Source organism: Protopterus annectens, chromosome 9.part0 (genome assembly GCF_019279795.1).
Source record: "Protopterus annectens isolate FY-2018-M chromosome 9.part0, PAN1.0, whole genome shotgun sequence".
Taxonomy (NCBI): Eukaryota; Metazoa; Chordata; order Ceratodontiformes; family Protopteridae; genus Protopterus; species Protopterus annectens.
Window position 1 is genome coordinate 1,248,590,428 of NC_056743.1, and position 15,916 is coordinate 1,248,606,343.

The 15,916-nt window shown below is 43.8% G+C and overlaps 1 protein-coding gene across 1 annotated transcript in view; it reads left to right on the forward strand.

The window, feature by feature from the left end:
• LOC122811972 (beta-adrenergic receptor kinase 1-like) overlaps positions 1-15,916 on the forward strand; it is a 2,445,913-nt gene that overhangs the window by 1,026,391 nt on the left and 1,403,606 nt on the right. The gene's annotated exons all lie outside the window — the stretch shown is intronic.

A 15,916-nucleotide genomic window follows, 5' to 3' on the forward strand; every position in this document is an offset into this window, starting at 1 on the left:
CAAGGATGGGCTAGAGACTCCTTAATAGAAGCCACAGTTATGAATTCCACAACTGTGAAAAATACATTACATTTTTAACAGGGAGCACAGTGAATCTCAAAACTTGTTGTAGTGCCATTAAAGCATTTTTGTAAGAGCCTTTCCTTGTCTGCATACAATAACTTGGGAGACTGACTGCTTTGTCTTGGAGTAAAGGAAATATACTAAGGTATAGCAATCTCAAACTAAGCATACATTTCCCCATAACCATGCATTCAGTGTTGCTTTTCTGAAGTTTGGGATTGCATTTCTTGAAATTTCAACAGAGCCCAGGACTGTGTGAGTATATCCAGGTCCATGCTTTCCAGTACTTTATTATATGTAATGTTACAGGTGTTTTCGCTGCAGTGCCTGTGTTGACCTACTGAGCATGAGGATTTCTTGACTACACTGTAGGATGTAGAACTCGGTAAAAATGCAGTGCTCAAGTGGGATTTTAATTGCTGACTGGATAAACCACCTGGCCAAGATTCTGTTTAACATGATTGAAGGGGATCAACCTGTTAAGTAATTTTGCTTCCCCAAGTCAAGGCCAAGGCTCGTTTTTGTAGTTGTTCTTATTGCTTTAGTTTCAGGGTGCCAGCAGGTTGCATGCTCACGTTAGATGCCTGAAGTTGATTTTATTACCACACCAAGTTCTTGGATTTATATTGAAGTAGTGACACTGCAGTGCAGCATAAGAGGGTGCAGCACTCCTGAAGTGCAGTTTTTTGAATGAGACATTAAACTGAGGTCCCATCTACCTGAGCTGGGGGTAGCTTACTTGGACATTTAAAATCCCTGATATTTATCAGAAAGAGCAACAGTGGAACTTTCCCATTGTACTGGCCAAATTGCTTTTGCCTGTATAAATAGTGTGTCAGGTCCTCCATGAAATTAGGCGACAAGCCTAATGAGACTAACCTGGTTAACAAAAAGCAAGCAAGTCAGTCAGTCTAGGAACTTGCTTACACACAGAGATCACTCTAGAGGATGAGCTACAGATGGGCTCTTGACAGAGTTTGTGGCTTAAGAGGAAGTGATTGGATGTTTGTAAGAGTCTTAAGTTGCAGATATGGGATTTCTTCGTTGGGATCCTTGATTGGATGCAAGCACCATGTCTGTTGTAGGTCTTTTGGCCTCACAAGGGAGTTTAATCTGACCTGGCTTATAGGTTCATAGGTTGGTGCTAGGCTATTGGCCCTAGGGCCTATACAAGCCTAGCCATAACAATTCCCTGGCTATTTATTCCCACACTATTTACTTCCTTACTTGCTTCCTGTGAAAACTATTTATTTAAAACCATTTTCAGAGCTTTCAGTGGGTTCTGGGCTCCTTTTCTTGTCAGCTAAGTGGGGAATATGTTTGAGATGTTTCATTTATGAGAGAGATACGATGCTTCTCAGTGCCAGGTATGTTTCATCTGTTCTTGGACTGAAGCCAGATATGTGGAACATGAGGTCTTTGTCTTTTTCTTTGGGTTGTTTCTGGGGAACTAACATCGTTGGACTGAGCAGTCATCACTTCTTTGGAGCCATCCTTTTTTGAGCTTATTTTGGAAGTGTAGATATGTGTTCAGCCTGTTGCTGCAGCCCCCAGGAAGACCATTTCTTTATGTCAAGCAGACTGGAGTGATACCTTGATTGAACACCTCAAGGCTGATTTCTCCGTGTTCTTGGCTGGTATCCAGCGTTCCCTAAGGCCAAATTTCACTGCATCCCAACTGATGTAGGGCTCATAAAGAAGGGTCTTTTCACGGATCAGCAGATATGATAAGAAGACAATGACCATACTTCATGGGTCACAAGTAAACTCCTTGTAGACTGTATTTCAGGACTCAGACTTTTGAGCTGTAGCGTGATCCTACATCTCTTTCATACCTTGTAGCTTAGTGAGTTTTAAATCAGATATAGGAGCTGTCAAGGGGAGGTCCTAAAGTTAAATGGAAGAGGTATTTTCTTTCCATACTGATTAATCAGTGAAGGGGACCATACTTGACTGAAGGATCGCCGCTCCATCCAGTCTTATCTGCTGGAGTACCCATTGAGTTTGGTAAGTATGCACTGGTATATTGCTTTTTGGCAGTGGGGTTTGAATCGTTAGTGTTTTTTCCTTGATTTGCATGAAAAGCGTAGGGACCAGGCTTCCAAAAAAAAAAACAAAGCAAAAAAACTATTTAATGGCAACTGAGGTTTGGAGAGAATCTAGCCTTGATACCTTTCATGCAGGGTCCCGTGTTATACTTTGTAAAATATTTGGGTAACATTTTAGTTATGAGATTTGAGACTCCCAGGTCAGTGTAGAATGAAAAACCTGTCTGTAGTAATTGTAGATCTGGTAATGTCTTTATTGTCCGATGTTCATCGTGTTACACTGCTGCAGTCATTACACTTGGGTCATCCTGCCGTCAGGCGGTCCCGCAGTTGGCCAGAGTTCCAAAGACCTGGTCCGGCGTCGGTTGCTGTCGCTTCCTCCCTGACGTCAGTGCACCAGGGGTATGCAAGATGCATCCAGAGCCATTTTCTCCAGTCTTTCTTGCCGCGCAGTGCCCGAAGCAAAAGCAGTTCGCAAGTGCCGGTCGGCCGACTCCTGAGATTTTCAAAGCGAATTTCAGATCCGAAGTCTTCAATAAAGCCAAGTACCCCATTGGGGAAACTTTTTTTCTTGCCTCAGACCAATGTCAGAAAAAGTTAATAATTGTATTTCTTGTGGGAAGCAAATACCTCATAAGGACTTCCACTCTTACTCCATTAAAGCAGCAGCCAAGACAAAAACACCATTAAAGACAAAGAAGCAAGTACAGCATTCTCCAGAACAGTCCTCCATGCCTAAGAAACAGATGCTCAAAATGGCAGAAGACCTCATTACTCTAATCAGGGGTTCCCATCCACCTCCTGAGAAAAGGCCTAGGCAGGATACAGACTATGATTCCTCTGATCAGGTTTCCATTTCCTCTGATTCCTCTTCAGACCAGGGATACTCTCTACCCCCCTACGAGGACTCTGATGCTGAAGAATCTATCCCTTCAGCCTCTCCTCCCGAGGATTACTCCTTTGGGGAGACTTTACTTACCATGAGGGAGCATTTCCATTGGGAAAGCCAGGATTATTCAGAATCCAAGAAAAGGCTCAGGGACTTTCTTTTATTGCCTCAGCACAGGCCCCTTGCTATTCCGCCTATGTTAGATATTGTGGATGATGTGTTCTTTGAATCCAGCTTATCTCCTGATTCTTTGCCCCCTGCTCCAGCCAAGCCAGATGGGTATTATAGAGTCCCTGACTCTAACAAGTTTCTTTATAAAACCCTTCTGCTGACCCAGAAACCATTTCCCAGGGTCCCAAAGGGGTTAAGGCTTCCATTGCAAAAAATCCAGTCCCCTCTGACAGAGATTCCAGAGCATTGGATAGATGGGGGAAGAAAGTTTACACTTCTGCAACTTTAGCAGTAAGGGCTTTAAATTGTCAGTTTCATATGCTTAAGTACCAACAATATTTAATGGCTCAGTTAAAACAGAAAATGCTTACAAGCTCAGAAGCTCCTGACTATAAAGAAATGCAGGATTTATTGCATGCAGTTGAACAGGTGGGAAAACATACTCTGCAATGTGGTTTTGATTCTTTGGAGGCCTCCTGTAGAGCCGCAGTTACCAGTTCTGTGATTCGAAGACATGCTTGGTTAAAAGAACAGAGTTTACCTGACCATGTTAAGGCAAAATTATTGGACGCTCCTTTACAACATGATACCTTGTTTGGTGTTAAGGCAGAAGAGGTGTTAAAGAAAATGGAGGATAAAGCTAAATCTATGCAAACAGTCAAAGATTTCTTACAGGTACAGCCACCTCGTTTTAGCAGAAATTGGCTTACAAACAATTGGTCCTTTCCAGTGTCAGACAGGCCACAGAGAGGCAGATACAGACGCCCTAGAGGCAGATCTCAACCCCGAGGCTCTTACAGACAACGTCAGTGGGGTGCCTCAACCCCAAAAGGAGGTGAGGACAAGTCTCAACCTTACAGGAAACAGTCCCAATGACTTACCCCTTCGTATGCCAAGCACTTCCCTTTTGGCAGCCCCCTTAGGGGGGAAACTAGCACTTTTTTTTATCAAAATTGGCAAACAATTACCCAAAACAAATGGGTTCTGAATATTGTGTCTCAAGGATACAGGTTCCATTTTCACACTTTACCAAGGCTAAAGGGAATGCCAAAACTGCCACAAAATCAATGGGCAGAGGCTCAAAAACAAATTCCAGCCCTCATGGACATGAGAGCCATTCAAAAAGTACCACAGCAGGAACAAGGACAAGGATTTTACTCAAGACTCTTCCTGGTCCCCAGAAAGGACAAAGCCTGGAGACCCATACTAGACCTGTCAACTCAAAATACTTACCTGGATGTTCCGAAATTCAAAATGTTGACACTACAGCAGCTTCTTCCCATGCTGGGCAAGAAGCCTTGGCTTGTTACTCTGGACCTCAAAGAGGCATACCTGCATGTCCCTATCAGACAAGATTGCAGAAGATACCTCAGATTCAAAGTTGGTACAATGCACTACCAATTCTCTGCACTGCCCTTTGGCGTATCTACTGCGCCCAGGGTCTTTACAAAGTGCCTGGCACCAGTAATTGCATTTTGCAGACAAAAAGGAATTCAGATATATCCATACCTGGACGACTGTCTCATTCAAGCAGAGAAAAAGGACATTCTTCTAAAGCATCTGGCGTTTGTAAAAAGGCTGCTAACTTCTCTAGGGTACACAGTAAACGAAAAGAAGTCAAAACTAGTGCCCTCACAACAGATAATATTCCTGGGTGCCAGCTTGGATACAATGGCTCAGATGGCTTATCACACGCCAGACAAACAAGGACAACTGATTCAATATTTTCAATTACTGGCAAAAAAGTCCCATCTCCCTGCAAGAAAAATTCTGCAGGCCCTGGGATTCATGGCATCCTGCATACTACTAATTCCATGTGCCAGACTGCATATGAGGATATTACAATGGTATCTAAAACGTGTTTGGACTCAACACTCTCACAGTTTAGAAACAGTAATACCAATAATTCCCTGCCTACAACAGAAGTTTCGATGGTGGGCACAGGCATGTCACCTCAACAAGGGTCAGCCTTTCACTCAACCCACAGCCAGGCAGACTCTAACAACAGATGCTTCGGATTACGCCTGGGGAGCATACATGGCAGGAATATGTATTCAGGGCAAGTGGATCACAGACCAAATGCATCTTCACATCAATCAAAAAGAGATGTTGGCTGTTCAAAATGCCCTAACAGCTTTCAAGGACCTTCTGCATCCAGGACAATTATTATTAAAGACAGACAACACCACAGTAATATGTGATACATAAACAAGCAAGGGGACACTCATTCTTATCCCCTATGCAGGCAGGCCATGACCTTGTGGAACACAGCTCTAACTTATCAAGTTCATCTGCAAGCACAATTCCTGCCAGGAAGGAAAAATACTTTGGCAGACAATCTCAGCAGAAATATCATGGACCCTCACGAATGCAAATTGAATCCACAAATCTTCAGCATGGTAACGCAAAAATGGGGGTGCCCAGACATAGATCTTTTTGCTTCCCTACTGAATTGCCAACTACAAAAATTCTGCACAAAGACTTACCACACACAAGCATGGAAAGTGGATGCTCTTTCGTTCAGCTGGAAAAGCCTAAATGTTTATGCCTTCCCACCACTGCCTCTCCTTTCAAAGGTACTCCTAAAAGCCAGACAAGAAAAACCACAGATGATCCTGATTGCTCCAGACTGGCCACGCCAGCACTGGTACCCAATCTTAAAGAACTTAGCTCAAGGCCCACCATGGATTTTACCTCAAATTTCACACCTTTTGACTCAACAAAGCAATCAGATCCTGCACAGTCAGCTCAAAACCCTAAACCTGGCTGCATGGCAGATTCATTAGTCAAACGGGCAACATCTCTCTCTAAAGCTGTTATGGATGTCATTTTGGAGGCCAGGAGGCCTAGCACCAGGAAATCTTACTCAGAAAAATGGAAGAGATTCTGTGCCTGGAACCAGGCTCTAAGCCTTGACCCTCTTGTCTCAAACATTCCTCAGATTTTACAATACTTAACTGAGATGCTGGACAAAGGCCTATCCTTCTCATCAATTAAGATCCACGCCTCTGCCATTTCAGCTCATTACAACATAGATCCTCCTTTATTCTCTCATCCCTTCCTAAAGCAGTACCTCAGAGGGGCTAAAAACATAAGATCACCCCAGAGAGCACCAACACCAACGTGGGACCTCAATTTTGTTTTGGAAAAACTGACCTTGCCACCTTTTGAGCCAGCCAATACAGCCGTTCTAAAATTTTTATCATTGAAAACAGCTCTGCAACTGGCAGTAACTTCAGCACGAAGAGTCTCAGAGCTATAGGCATTAATGGCAGTGGAACCTTTTATAATATTTCATCAGGACAGGCTTTCTTTAAGGACAAACCCTACCTTCATGCCAAAGGTGATATCTAGTGTGGCTCTTAACCAAACCATCCATTTGCCAACTTTCTATCCAAACCCCCAGAATAAAGGGGAGAAACTTCTGCACTCTTTGGACATACACAGGCAGCTACGCTTCTACTTGGACAAAACAAAAGCTTTCAGGAAAACTGAGCAACTGTTTGTAGCATATGCTGCAGGATCACAGGGCAAGGCTATCTCAAAGCAGACTATTTCCAAATGGATAGGACACTATATTCGTTACTGCTACACACAGCATGGAAAATCAGTCCCTAATAACATTAGGCCACATTCTACCAGAGCAACAGCTACTTCAACAGCCTTTCTCAGAGGAGTACCAACCAAGGAAATTTTGGAGGCTGCAACTTGGAGTTCAGTGCACACCTTTACCAAACATTACCACTTACCTCTCTACTCTAAATCCAGAGCAGGATTTGCCACTGCAGTTTTGCAGGGCCTCATAGCCAATCCTAACTCTTTATAGACCAGCCACCCAACCTTAGCTTTGGGATTCTACTCCAGTGTAATGACTGCAGCAGTGTAACATGATGAACATAGTACAGTTTTGTACCTACCATAAATGTAGATGTTCAAGTGTTCAGACTGCTGCAGTCCAGGTTACCCTCCCTCCATCCCCTCTGTCCTAGCTGGAATTATCTATACCTTTCTATCCTATACAACCTTTGTGGTGTATTTGCTTGTAACTGAAGGTACTGTTTTTATTTTTTATGTATGTTTTATTAGCAATATGTATTGCCTACCTACTTGGGGGCACCTGACATCTGAGGCAAGAAAAACTGAAGAAAATGGTGTCAGATGCATCTTGTATACCCCTGGCGCACTGACGTCAGGGAGGAAGTGACAGCAACCGACGCCAGACCAGGACTTTGGAACTCTGACCGACTGCGGGACCGCCTGCCGGCAGGATGACCCAAGTGTAATGACTGCAGCAGTGTGAACACTCGAACATCTACATTTATGGTAGGTACAAAACTGTACTTTTTTCAGCAGTTGGGACTCAGATTACATGTCTGATCCAGGTTCAGCCACTTCAGAGCTTTGGGATCCAGTCCTCAGGCACCTTACCCTACCCATAATTCCCATGCACAGAACTGAGCTAGCTCAGATCTCATTTGACACCTTCAGTGCTGGATGGATCTTTGGTGCTTGACCATAAGTGTTAATGTAGTATTGTAATATTCTCAGATAAAGGCTTACCTTAGTTAAACCTCTCAGGTGAGTGCTGTCCTTATCCCTTTTTCTTCCTCCTTCTATAGCTTAAAAAAAATAACTTATAATACTTATATTTAGCTTAACTTATAGTACTTAATAGTTATATATCTTTTAGAATAGTTTTAGCAGTAGCTGGCTCTTTTTTTTTCCATTTTTTGATCAAGTGTGCAACTTCAACTGTCTTTCCATTATGGCTGACAAGCCAGCTGGCTTTAAGAAATTTATGTCCCACACACACAAACTTCCCAATTCTGATGCACATGATGAATGTGTGTACGGTCTTGGCCCCTCACATCTGGATATGTTGTGTTCAATTTGTGAGGCCTTTGGTCAAAAGGCTGTAGTAGAGAGACGTAATGAATTGATACTTAAGAGTTTTCTTCAGCCCACTTCTGGAGAAAAACCCTCTTCAGTGTTGGGGAAGTTAGTGGCCTCTTCATTTTCTCCTTTCTGTGCTTCATCTTCCAAGAGACAGCAAAAACCTAAGTCTTCAGAAAAAGGAGAAGGACAAATCAAAGTCTTCTAGAAAATGGTTCCCAGACCCAACACCTTTATCAGGTCAGGCATTCAAAATCATCAAACCTTTGGAGCCAATGCTTCTTTCATATCTGCTAATTATCGGATCTATGACTCCTCCTAAGTTCTCTCTGAAGCCTGTCCCTCTGAGGCTCAGGTGTCCGATTTACAAGATGACCACCATACTTGTTCAGGCCTCCTTCTTCAGCTTCATACTTTGCCAGTTAGATCTTCCCAGAGCCTCACTGATGCAGATGTTGACAGGATGATAAGGTGTTTTCCTTGGACCCATATCCATTTGGAGGGTACTCCCGGCTCTGACCGTGGTCAGATCCGGTAGAACCATTTCTCCTCATCAGTCCCTGATGGCTCCTTCTCTCATCCAACATCTTGAATCGGAGCCTTTGGAACCAACTCTTGCACAGGGTATATCTGCATCGGAGTGTAGACTGCATGTTTCATCTGCCCTGGTTAGCTCTCTGATGAAGCTGGCCCTAACCCTGTTGGAGCTGTCAGATTCCTAGACCCAGAATGTCGGCATTGACTCTGACAGGTTAGGATTGGCTCCACCATCTTTGTATCCCTTTCTTTCCCTAGGAGCCCCAACATCAGATAGTTTGGCTCCGGCTTCAGCCTTGGCCCCTAGCCAGATGGCATCCAGGATTGAGCCACTTCCAAAAGTTTTGGCTGTGAAGGCTGAGCTCTCTAGATACGTTTTGGGCTTGGCATTTCAGACATTCGAGAGAGTAATCTCCCAACCTAGAGTAAAGTCTTCCCACTTGGAGCTGGATCAAACCATCCCCATGGGATCTCCCAGGGTCTGCCTACTCTTTTATTCCATTTGGGATATCCAGTTCCTGAGATCATTGAACTCAACTCTCCCTAGAGAGAAACCAGTAAAGTACAAAAGCACTTGTGAAGCAGTATGTCCAGTGCAAAATAAGCAATTTATTAAAAGGCCAGCAAAAGTGCTTATTTTCTACTGGACATGCTGCTTCACAATTGCTTTTGTATTTTACTGGTTTCCCTTTTGGGTTGCACTTGTTTCTTGTTTGTGTTTTTTCTCCCTAGAAATACTTTGCATACTTCTGAGTCCTCCCCTGACCAACCTCCATTGGAGGTTCACAGAAAATAGCTTAAAAGGAAACACTTGGATTCCCCAGAGGAGTCCCCAACCACTGACACTGATTTCAATGGGGGAGAAGTTTCCCCCCAGAACCCCCATCTTGAGGATGTCTGTCTTCTTGGACAGAAAAGGGCTTGCTTTTCCCAAACTCCTCCTTCCAGGACATGGAAGAAATGTGACACAGTTGAACCTGTTTCCAAGAAGCCTTATAAGTTCTTAGATGCCCAGAAGAACTGATTGCACTGGAGCTAGGGCCCAACAGTAGATTCCATGATTGTGGTGACAGCCACCATAAAAGAGCCTGCTGACAGAAGCTTCTCTCTCCATCCACAGAACTGAGAATAATTGGCTTTGAACAGATTCTGGAAGCAGGTCTGTGGCTCCTTTGCTTTCTCAGAAAGGGAGCTTAATTACCTGGCACACTTCATTTGCTTTCAGAAAGATTTGGTAAAAGAGATCTCCTGTTGTCTCCCAGGGACCTTGACTGCTGATCAGAAAAAGACTATTGATTCTCAACTGACTACCTCACAGTCTTTATCCAGCACCTCTATGTGCCTCATCTCTAATGCCACAGAGGGTGCATCTGTAGCAGCCAGCACAAGCATATCCATCAGAAGACCCACCTGGATGTGAATATGGGACTTTGTGGAGCACTTTGACATTCATTTGTGAATGCTCCCTGTGACAGATCAATTCTGGCTGGTCCAAAAGTGAAGGAAAGTATTTGCAGGAGTGAAAAGGATGGTAAATCCCTATCTGTCATAGAGATCAAGTTCTCATTCCCTCAAAGGATCTTCTCCAGAAACCAGAAGGCAAGTAAGAGAATATGGTTTTGAAAATCTCAGGGAATGCCCTTCTAGTCCCATGTTGCAGTATTCTTAGTGTGGGATTCTCCACCTCAGGCGACCTGAACGTTGGGTGTTATACAAAAGCTTAAGCCTGGTTGCTGTTGGTGTGTGGGACATCACAAGCAGGGCCATACACCAGGAGCCTTAAATGTGACATCTGCCTGCACAGACATCAGAACACTTCTGGAGAATGAGTTTCCCTGTGGCAAAGGGGGAAACGCTCATACTGGATATTGCCCAAGAGGGTAGCGGTGGTCCACAAAATCAAGGCCTCAGAGGTTCTTTCTCAGAGAAGCCTTTTCAACACTTCTGAATGGTTGCCCAACTGTCGCACTCTGAAGGCAGTCAGGGGGCGCTTCTCTCTATGCCCACTGACCTAGAAGTCTATCACTTAAGACACGTGGGTGTTGAGATTTATTTCCAGGGGCTACCTTATTCCTTTTCATTCCCCTCCATTATATCCAAGAAGAATTCCTGATGATTCAACCTCACAAAGAAACAAAGCCGTTTCAGAGATAAAATAGCTTCTAACCAATTGAGTCATCCTGAAGGTTCCACCAGACCAGAAAGGATCCGGAATTTACTCAAGATTCTTTAGTGCCAAAGAAAAACTGGGACCCAAGGCTAATTTTGGTCCTAATCTGCTTAAGTTTGTGAAACAAATGAAATTCCAGATTGTCATAGTTCCATCCAGTCTTCCATTGTTGAGGAGAAATGTCTGGCTGTGCTGAATAGATTTCCAGAATGCCTATGACCACACAAAAATGGATAGGTGTTCCAGCAATATCTCCATTTCTGGCTGGGAGCCAGTCACTTGCAATTAAGAGTTCTGCTCTTTGGACTCTTCACTACACCCCCACCACAGGTGTGGTTCTTAGTGTTCCCCTGTTTGGACGATTGTCTCATCACTGCACCTTCCAAAGACCTACGCATTCAAGCCAGGGATTACTTGCTCCACTTGTGCAGTGACTTGGGAGTGACTGTCAACTTACAAAAATCCAAACTACAACCAGTTTAATCCCTGGAATTCGTTGGATCACTTTTGGACATAAGATCTCTGATAGCAAAACTCCCTCAAGCATGCAATTGTCCCTCCACCAACAGGGTATGGTAGATTTTCATCTACCAGAAGCTGCCTGCCAAGATATTTGCCTTTTAGGCTCCATGGCTGCTTCCATTACCTATGTACCATTAGTGGGGTTCTATATGCGAGTTCTTCATTGGACCCTGGCATTCCATTTAATGATTGAAAAACAGCTGATGTCCTATCTGATTATCCTTAAAAATATTTGCAGGGGATCCTCTTCCTCCTCTCCTCTCATTTTCTTCTTTAACAAAAAAAAAAATATACACTTTTACTGGTTGCTTGTTCTTTTAAAATATGTGTGTGTGTGTGTGTGTGTGTGTGTGTGTAGCGTATCTGTTGGATTAGTTATGGCTATGTGTGTGTGTGTGTGTGTAGAGCATATCTGTTGGCTTAGTTATGGCTGAGAAACAAACAAGTTACAAGGGCTGCACCTCTTGTGGGCACAAAATACCAAACTCTAATGCCCACAAGAGGTGCATTTACTGTCTCGGGGCTGGTGTACTTGAATGCTGAATGCGACATGTGTGGCATTCAATTCTCGCACCCTTGCTGATAGGAGGAATAAGTTAATTTTGAGAAGTCTGTTACCTTCTTCTGGGGCTCAAACCCGCTCCAATCCTTCAATGTTAAAAGAGCTCAAGAAGTGATCCCGTTCACCTTCCCCGGGGGCTTTGTCTTCTCAAGCTGAGAAAACATGTAAAGTGTCAGATCCAGCTTCTTAGGATCCAGTGCAGACCAAGTCTTCCTCTGATCCGAGAGCCTCTTTGGATCTGACAGCAGACTGGCAAACAAGTCTGCCCCTTGGATCCAGTCGTCCTCTGAGCCTAACATTTGAGATCCCAGTGCAATCTCGGATTTGGCAGACATTATACAGAGCTCTTTCCCAGTCAAGCCTCACTTGAATCCTAAGCCTTCAGATCCAAGTTCTCAGAGCCGTACACTTGTTTGGAGCAAGCCAACATCTCCAGCTCTGAATTCCCAGATTACACCTTCATCAGCTAAATCTAGACATTCGTCAGTGTCCTGTAGGTCTTCTTGGAGCCTTTTTCAGTCAGAGATGGACAGGATAATGAGAAGATTTCTCAAAGGTCAGATCCAGATGGGGATTTTACCATCTCCCTCACATTCTGGATTTGTGAGAGCTCCAACACCAGTGTTAAAAGCTCCTCTTCCAATTTGACCTACAGTCTCAGAATTCCATGATCCAGTTTCCATGAGAGAGTCATTGTCAGGTCCCAGAATGTCTTTCTTTGACTCCATTTGTTTCCTGGACCAACTTTGTTCCGATACCCTCAGACCGGAGTGAGTCCTGGATCCAAGATATCAGCGCTGGCTCTGGGTGGTCTTCAGTCATGACCTCGTTGGATCTGTCCATCCCTCTAGGGGCCTCTGCATTTGACAGCTCTGGCCCGGCTTTGTCCGAAGGGTTTGGTTCTGGGTATGGACTCCGTACTTTCTCTTGTGGTGGCTTTGGCTCCGAGGGAGGAGAGGGGAGTTTCCCTGGTCCATCACCCTTCAAGGTAGCAGAGAGGGCTTTCTCTAGACCAAGAGATGCAACTCCTCATCCTCCAGATCCTACCCAATCATCATCCCATCTGAGCTTTGATTCCTTTCATCCTGCCATTGGTCAGCCCTTGCAGGTAAGCCTCCAGACCACTTCCCTGCAGGGAGTCTTCTCTTCTTCTAATTCTTCCCCTGACCGTCCCATAGAGGAAGTTCATCGGAAGAAAATGTGCAAGAGGAGACACATGGACTCCCCCTTGGAGTCCTTAACTGAGGGCCCTGATTTTGGTAAAGGAGAAGGATCCCCCAGATCTCTACTGAACAGTGCCTTCTTCAAAGACGTCCTTGAACTCCTGAGGCAGAAAGGTGGCTGGTCCTCTCAAAATCCTTCTTCCAAGGAGTCGGTGTTTCTAAAGTGTCACCCGCCAGGTCAAAACAAGCGAGCGTCGTGGGTTCTTCTTTAAGCAGCTTTATTGTATGCAAACCCATTGTAAATGAGGTTAAGTAACTTTAACTTATAAACTAGCTATCATGCACATAGATGTTTACATTGTGGCTGGCCTTCAAAATAGTACTGAAGCTAACATGTGCTTGGTATTTATATGCACACGCGCATCTTGGAAATGCTTTTTAAAGGTACAACAAACCTGTTATTTTACATCCTCCCTCTTTGACAAAATAAGTTAGGCATTGTCACTGATAGCAATGAATATGCAATTTACCTAGAAATTATTTTCATTATGCAGTTATACAAAAGTAAATATATATATATATATATATATATATATACAACTATGTCCAAGTTGCTGCATATTTCACACTGGGCTTTAAATACGACATAGTCATGTGACATAAAATTTGGGATCTGGTTTAGCAACTGGGGTTGTCTCTGCTGACTGTCAAGTCTAATAAACACTGGAATCATCTGAAGGAACAGTATCAGTTGTCAAGACACATTCTGGAACAGGAATATCATCTGGTTTGCTCTGAGAGTTGGTCTTTGCCACAGATACAATGCTGTAATATTGGTTCTGCTACAGGAAGAAGATGTCTGTGATTTCTCCTGTACTTCACATCCTTGGATTAACAGAATAGAATCTCAGCTCTGCACAAATACTCATTACTTGACCAGTCTGGTTGAAACCTTTCACTGTTTGTATCCTCACCATATCTTCTTTTTTCAATAGACAAAGTAATCTGCTCAATTTGTCACAGCTAGACTTTTGGAAAGAAAGCTTTCCCCTTAACTGGGCTTTGATGGCGTGGTTGTTAGATTTAGGCCTCAATAAACTAGAACTGATGGGCAGTGTTGTTCTGGTTTGCCTAGATAGAAGTCTCTGAGCAGGTGAGCCAAGTATATCGTCACGGGGTATGTTTCTGAGATTGAGTAAATTAAAAAAAATGGTTTTATCACGCTTTGACTTTTCAAGTATTTGCTTTGCACTCTATACTGCATGTTCACCATGTCCATTCCATTGCGGATAGTCTGGACTACTAGTAATATGTACGAAGTCCCATTCTCTGGCAAATGTCTGAAACAATTGAGTGGTGAATTGCATGCCATTGTCAGAGATTAATTTCTGTGGACTGCCGTGGACTGAGAAATGGCATTTCAACTTAGTAATGATTGTAGTAGAAGTTAGGTTATGTAGATCGATCTCGAACCAATTTGAAAAAGAGTCTGCCAGCACTAAGTAATGTTGACTGTTCCAATCGAATATGTCAGTAACTACAATTGACCAATGTAGACCAGGAATTTGACTTAGCTGAAGTGTCTTTCTTTGCAAATGCACTTTAGTACTATTATATACTGAACAGGGAGCAAGTACTCAATGTTTTCGCTAGAGAAGTCCAAAGTAACATTCTGGCTGCTCCTTCAAAATGGCACTGAAGCTAACATGTGCTTGGTATTTATATGCACACACAGATCTTGGAAATGCTTCTTAAAGGTACAACACACCAGTTAATTCTACATGGAGGCTTTCGGGGTGGGCCCATCTACGTCTTGGGTGACTCCCCCGGTGGATTAACTCATTGATCTAGTTTCCCGACAGGTGTGGAAGGAACCAGACACAGTCAAGACAATCCCCAAGCTTTCTGATAAATTCTTGAGTCCTCCACCTAATCAGTTTTATTGGTACAAAGGTGTCCCAGTTGATTCCATTGTGGTATCATTAGCCACAAAAAAGGAGCTCGCCGAAGAGAGCTCCTTTGTTCATTCCCTGAACAAGGAGTCTCACGCCTTGGACAGTTATGGAAAACACATGTACTTCTCAACTACCTTCACATTGAGAGCATTAAACTACTTGGCACATTTTACATGTCTGCAGAGAGATCTGGTTAAGGAGCTAACCAACTCTGAAAGAGACCTTGTAGTAGGTGAACTTTAAACAGGTTTCTCCTTATTCGACGACACTATTTTCCCTGACAAATTCCTCAATGAGGCTGATTTCGCACTGTGTAGGAAGGTATCTCAAGAGCAAGCGGTACAGGCATAACTATTAGGAGACATACTTGGATGTGACTTTGCAATTTCCCGGAACCCTTCAAGGTGTCATTCATTAACGCCCCCCTCTGATGGTTCCTCCTTCTTTGGGCCATATGTGAAAGAAACAACTTATCCATAGCAAGAAAGATGGAAAGACCTTGTCTGCCGTAAAGATCAAGTTTTCTACCCCCCCCCCCCCCCCCCCAGGACCTTTTCAAGGAATCAAGATGGGGGGGGGGGGGCGTTGGTTCAGAAAATCTCAAGCTCCTTTGCAGGACTTGTGCTTGGATACGTCTTACAGGGGCAGAGGAGGAGGTTTCAGTGGTAGACTCTGCCCCAGAGGCAGGGGGATCCACAAAATCAGGGCTTTATGAACAGTTTACCCATGAGCCCTATCAGTGCTCCTGAGTACTGCCCACCTGTGGAGGCAGTTGGGGGACGTCTATCCCTGCACCTAGATGCCTGGACAAACATCACAAACAACAACTGGGTGCTAAAAATAATATCCAGAGGTTATTGCATTCCCTTTTCCCCTTCAACTCCAAGTCCCAAAAGGTTATTACCCGACATGCCAACCAGTTAGAGGGAGTATATCTTTGAGA